Source organism: Lampetra planeri, chromosome 14 (genome assembly GCF_965212315.1).
Source record: "Lampetra planeri chromosome 14, kcLamPlan1.2.h2, whole genome shotgun sequence".
Lineage (NCBI taxonomy): Eukaryota > Metazoa > Chordata > Hyperoartia > Petromyzontiformes > Petromyzontidae > Lampetra > Lampetra planeri.
The window spans coordinates 13,339,996-13,347,085 of record NC_136120.1 but is presented as its reverse complement, the minus strand read 5'-3'; positions in this window follow the sequence as shown (position 1 = coordinate 13,347,085).

Sequence of the window (7,090 nt, the reverse complement as noted above, 5' to 3'; positions counted from 1 at the left end):
GCGAGGGAGATAACACCTCGCTACCTGACTCAAAGCTGACTGCTGATGAGCCACTGAATGTTGAAACCGCTCCAGCATCAACTTTTATTGAACCAGCGACTCAGAGTAAGTCCTGACTCTGCTGATGAGACGTTGAATGCTGAAACCGATCCAGCATCAACTTTTATTGAACCAGTGAATCAGAGTAAGCCCTGACTCTGCTGATGAGACGTTGAATGTTGAAACCGATCCAGCATCAACTTTTATTGAACCAGTGACTCAGAGTAAGCCCTGATTCTACTGATGAGACGTTGAATGTTGGAACGGGTGCAGAGTTTTGCTTGTTTAGAACCAACACTGCTGCTGATGAGATGTATTCATTTCTTTAGAACTATTTTTGTGTGTTTCGTGCTTGTTGTCCTTCCCCCGCGCCTCCAATCAGCGCGGTTGACTACACACGGTGCTAAAGAAGTTCAACATAGATACATATTTAGATTTCGCTCTCTGACACATAACAGCAGATTCTTTCATTCCACTCAATTGTTTCAAAGCGATACCCTATAAGCACCCCGCTGCCTGATACGACCGATGCGTTGGTATTCATCGAGCCATACGTGAGGACGATTGTGTCTGGGATTTATCAACGATCATCACTGGCCAAACAAACACACACGGGGCCGCGTGGCTCGATGGGATTTTGATTTGATGTGGGGAGACAAATGTGTCCATGCACTGCGTGTTTCGTCTCGTTGTACTCACCACAACGTGGCGATATTGTCAACATTGCGTTGCGGAGCACCTTTAAAGCAAACAAATATCACGACATTTTATTCCCGAATCATTATTTATCCAGGGAAAAGAATCCGAAGAGCTGCCAAGCTCCTTCATTTTGTGTTCACAGATGTCCGGCAGAGCGCGTGAAAGTTCGCGTGATTCACACGGGAACGAATCTCGATGCATTAAGGATTGCAACCTCGGATTAGATTCACGCAATTAGTTTTGCATTCCTCGGAGATTAAGCGGTTATATAATCATAGCTGTCAAACCACACTGTTTACCCCGTATTCTTGTACAGGGAAATTGAGTTTTCAGGTCCATACAGCCGTTTGAATAAGGGCAACAAAAATTATGTTTTGTCTATTTGTTTGCGTTTCTCCCTTGTGATGGGGACCCTGACTCTGCTGATGAGACGTTGAATGTTGAAACCGATCCAGCATCAACTTTTATTGAACCAGTGACTCAGAGTAAGCCCTGATTCTACTGATGAGACGTTGAATGTTGGAACGGGTGCAGAGTTTTGCTTGTTTAGAACCAACACTGCTGCTGATGAGATGTATTCATTTCTTTAGAACTATTTTTGTGTGTTTCGTGCTTGTTGTCCTTCCCCCGCGCCTCCAATCAGCGCGGTTGACTACACACGGTGCTAAAGAAGTTCAACATAGATACATATTTAGATTTCGCTCTCTGACACATAACAGCAGATTCTTTCATTCCACTCAATTGTTTCAAAGCGATACCCTATAAGCACCCCGCTGCCTGATACGACCGATGCGTTGGTATTCATCGAGCCATACGTGAGGACGATTGTGTCTGGGATTTATCAACGATCATCACTGGCCAAACAAACACACACGGGGCCGCGTGGCTCGATGGGATTTTGATTTGATGTGGGGAGACAAATGTGTCCATGCACTGCGTGTTTCGTCTCGTTGTACTCACCACAACGTGGCGATATTGTCAACATTGCGTTGCGGAGCACCTTTAAAGCAAACAAATATCACGACATTTTATTCCCGAATCATTATTTATCCAGGGAAAAGAATCCGAAGAGCTGCCAAGCTCCTTCATTTTGTGTTCACAGATGTCCGGCAGAGCGCGTGAAAGTTCGCGTGATTCACACGGGAACGAATCTCGATGCATTAAGGATTGCAACCTCGGATTAGATTCACGCAATTAGTTTTGCATTCCTCGGAGATTAAGCGGTTATATAATCATAGCTGTCAAACCACACTGTTTACCCCGTATTCTTGTACAGGGAAATTGAGTTTTCAGGTCCATACAGCCGTTTGAATAAGGGCAACAAAAATTATGTTTTGTCTATTTGTTTGCGTTTCTCCCTTGTGATGGGGACTTTGTAAGATGAACGCTGAGATTTATAAGCGCACGGGGGGAGCAATACGTTCTGAGATGGTCTGTAATAAGGGGGTTGAAAAGTATGTTGAAATATAACACTAGGTTTTACCCTCTCTGGCAATTAAACAGTTGTGTGAAGATGTTAAAACACCAAACAGAAAGTTCTTTGCAAGCGATAATGTCTGCATTATAACCACACACACACGTACTTGTGGTGAACATGCAATCCGTTACAAAGACGATGCATCATGTACTATCAGAGCATGTAGCTTTTGTGTTCAAGATGCCACAACGCGATCGAGGACTCGCGTTATACGAGGGCAAAGCAACAGCGGGCAAGGTCGAATTAATACGCGATACGGAGGGGATCAAACAGTGCACAAGCATACAGCGTTTCATTATCATCGGCCACGATCAATCCACTGCTGAATGTAGGCCTCCCCAAGCTACTGCCACCTCTCCTGCGATGGAATGAACCACCAACAACCCTGCAAACACACTGGTTTACTCGCTCCGTCTCCTCTGTGGACGTACTCTCTCGGGCACGTTCCACTCCTTGCTCCACCACTTTCTCATTACTCTGGACCAGGGGTCGCCAATTTTCAACACACCAAGAGCCAACAAAGTACGGTACGCATGAGTTCTGACAAAGAGTCCAGTGTGTATGTATATATGTGTATATGGATGTTGACAGTTTTCGGCACAGCACGGGAGACATTAATTTTGCTTTGCCACTGTGGTATTGGGTTCTACGTTGTGCCCCTTCGATGTAGCCGCTTGTGTTGGATTAAAGAGCCAAAGGCGACTCGGGAAACGCCACTGCTGTTCGAGACAACTGTCCGTCATCCCTTCGAGCTGGTCACGTGGTGCCCTGCCCCGAGCACAACTTACCTTTCTGAATAGTTTCGATCGCGTCATTTAACTCGCGTACGCTTCTCTAATCCGTGTGTGTGTCTCTCTCGGTGTGACTATTTAGGTCAGCTTAAGAGGGGGAAGAAAAAAAACATGCTCGAGAGAATGATTCACTTTCAGAGACGGGAGCGATGAGATTAGCTCGTGCGCAGGAGCCCGCGTGTGTTGCTGTATCGCGACACACGCTGTCTTCATCCGGAAGTGGGGGATAGGTCACGGCCGCTGATGATGAGAACTCTAAAATGTAGCTTTAAATTCCAGTGAGATGCTTTTAAATGAGATTGGTTCAAGACCAGTTGTATTCGTATTGTCCAAACAATTTCCCGACAGTTTGAATGTGTGATAGCCCTTTAAATACAAACATTTACTGTCGTGTTGACAATCCACGATTGTCCATTGAATGACTCGGTCTGGTTGCCGGAAATTGTGTGAAATGTGTGGATTGAGTACATTTCAAGGCCTTGGCATTGCGCTTGTTCACCCAGGGGTGCCTCATAGATTATCAAGACTCTTGCTCGGTTTTCAGAGCAGTGTCTCCCCCAATATAAGTCATTTGCTCGTACCTTTCAATACAAATTTGGAGCATGACGTCGGCCTGCTCGTCTTCGAATCACGTCACGGGATCTTTAACGTGCAGTGTGAAGCAGACAAAGCATAATTCTAGATTTGAAGCTTTCGTGACTGCAAGGAATCATATTCTTAGGTTTTTTCGGTAAAGTCACGTAGGTAAAACATCAAAATTAATGAAAATAAAATAAAATAAAAACAAAAATCACGACGTTTCGGAGGCAACACAAGTCTCCGTCATCAGGTGGGACCGTCATAGCCAGATTAGCTGCATCAAGTGAGGCAATGATTCAAGATGTAATCCCTTAAAAGCGAGTTGAGGGGGGAGGAGAGGGAGGGGGGAGCTCATCAGACAAAGCATACCCTGAGTTTTGCGTTTAGTTTTTTTGCACTTCCGATGAGCACGGCTGGCTACGTACGGTGGGAAAGAAGTTCAACATACATACCACATGTCCACAGTATTCTAACCAGGGCGGCCTGCCGGATGGATACCAACTGCAAACCCCTGCAACAAATCGCGAACGCGCTACCGCTGTTCCCCATCACCACTGCTGTCTCGAAGTGCAGGGACGGTGGCATGTAGAGTTCATTCTTTCATCGTTTCTTGCAAGGCTCTTTCAGAGGGCTTTCATTTATGGGCTCCAGAGATGCTTGCCAATGGAGACTCTCGTGCTCACACATCTTTGAAAGTCCTTCTGGGCCCACTTTACAGATTCTTACACACTCCCAGGTCCTCTTAAAGTGCCCGGCGATGTGTTTGACCTCCCAGGGCTTTGAAGCACCTCTTGAGCTTACGCATTGTTGCAAAATAACATTTAAGACTTTGGCTGTCTGTAAGTCGGTATGGGTTCTATGGTTCGATCAAAAACGTCTCATGGTCTGACTTTTGTTTGATTTTCCGTGGGATATTAAGTTGTGCAGCCGTCAGCGCACAGCAACCATAGATCGGTTTCCGTCTCCTGCTAACATTGGTCGGGGGCTATATCTGGATGGGATTTCGGCCCACACAGACCCCCACTGACCAACACATGGTGTTCGTGGTCAAACAACCCCCATGGCCAACGGTGTGGTGATGCCTTCATCCTTGAGTGGATTTATTTGCAATTAGTTTAAGTTATCATACAATTTCAGCGGGTTCGTTTTTGGGTTTTTCCTACACAATTACAATTTTTACGAACATATTAAATACCACCGTTAATATCCCGCCATATAAAAAATAAACAAAATAGACGTATGATTACACGCCTCGGCTATTTCAACGAACTTATTTCGCCCACAGGTTCTTAGAATAAAATTTCTCCCATCTTTCCATGGCCATTCGATTCACATTAATCAATATCCTCATTTTTCTCAGAAGTAGTTTTATGTGGCGACGCAATGCCTGCATCTATCGATTGGTACGCTTTGAAAGATGGATTTTGTGACGGTAAAAGGCTGTCAAGCATAATAGGGCCACAGATAAAATAAGTTTCTCAAGAATTGTTTTTTGTGGGTTGAATATTTTTGGAATTAATTTCACAGAGCCGTCCATGCTGTCAGCTCCCTGCTTCTGTTGAAGCCCATGACTTGGCTTCCCTCTATCTATACAATAACTCTGCCAAATGTTTATGTAGCGGGTCTTGAGATGATGTTGTACCGATATAGATGCCCCATAAATCTGAATTGGGTGAGCGGCCGTGCTGCAGTGCTTAGTGTAGTGCAGTGCGCCACGAACCCGGCGACCTGAATTTGATTCCCGCCCACGGCCAACACCAGTGACGAGTCCCTGAACCGATACTGGGCCTCCCCTAGGTCGACTCAACCTCAGATGAGTACCTGGTGCGGCGTGTAAATATCGCCACTCGGAAGACAAAGGCGGCCGGGAGTTGGTTTTGGCCACCCACCCCCTCGTGTGCCGTGCCGGCCTTCATCGGTGCTACTCGCTAACAGCACTTGCCCCAACAGTCTGTTAAGGCTATACGGGGGATCTTTGCCTTTGATTTTTTGCGTGTGGCTGCTCGTCGCAGGCTGTCCGCCTGCGTACGGCTCACAGTGCGCCCTCGGATGGTCTACGATGTATTTTCCGCACAGTGTCAAAATTAAAAACGAAGTTGCTTTTGGCGTCATCTGACACCGGTGGTGAGACAGGGCCCTAAGGGGCCGTCCATAAATGACGTCACGCGATTTTGGACGATTTTTTACCCCCCCCCACCTTCGTCACACGGCGTCACAAAAAGTCAGACCCCCCCTAAAAAATGACGTCCCAACGCTCTGCCCCCCCAAAAATAAAACATCCTTCAAATCGCTATAAACTATTGTCATTGTAGTGCGTATTTAATGTGGCGCTGCACTTTGATGTTGTAGGAGAAAACATTTATTAAAACGTCTATTCATTAAGTAGAACGTGTTGTCTATATTTATTTAAAGTTGCGCATTTTGATGTGACGTCACATTTCTCAAACCCCCCCCCCCCCTCGTCACACATCGTCACAAATGTCTGACCCCCCACCTAGGTGCGTGACGTCATTTATGGACGGCCCCTAAAGAAGGCTGCTGTCTCTTGTGTAGGCCAATTAGTTTCAAAGACAGTGCCCATTTGTTATCAGAGCAATGTTTGTTTCCATGTTCACAACAAGGGTTGTGTACGGCTAATGCGAACTTTATTTTAGATTTTAAGTTTTCGTGACTGCAAGGATCCATACATACTCCTTGGTTTTTTCGGTAAAGTCACGTAGGTAAAAAAATTAATTAAAGCACGACGTTTCGGAGGCAACACAAGCTTCCGTCTTCAGGTGGAACCCTCACAGCAAAATAACTGTATCAAGTAAAGAGCGCTCTAACCAGTATATATAAGGTCATGTCTCTTAGAGCTCTCTTTACTTGATACAGTGTTGCCTCCGAAACGTTGTGATTTAAAAAAAAAATACCTACGTGACTTTACCGAAAAAAACAAAGAGTAATGCGAACTTGATTCCCTGCAAAGGGTTTCTATTTGGTGTTTTCGACATCTGAACGCCTCCTGTATTTGTTTTTATTGCCAGAAAGGGTCAAAACCGCTTCTGATTTTTTCAATGCAATTGTCGTCCGAAGCCACGAGGTGGTAGCAGCAGAAGCAGCTGCTGCTGCTGGGCTCCGTGACCATGTGCATGGTGAGGCAGCGGTCAGCACCTTTCGTGGAGTTTTGTTGTTATTGCTACTGCTGCTGCTGACACCGGCACAGTCGCACCGTCATCATCGCACAGTCATCGTCACGAGTTGAGTGACATTGGGCACAGTCCCACTTGGACGGCGGCGTTACTCGCGTGACCGTGGAACGCACAGTGCGGGTGAATAGCGGCGGGGTGAGCAGGTAAACAGCGTGATGTGTGTTCTCGCCGATGGGATTCGTGTCGTTCATCATCGTGGTGTGAGAGCTGTGCAAAGTGTTTGCCAGCCTCCACGGCTCGTGAATGGTCTCTTCGGGGTTTGTATGGAGACCCCCTAAGCTGTCGTAGGCGGGCGGGCGGGGGGGTCTTGAGGC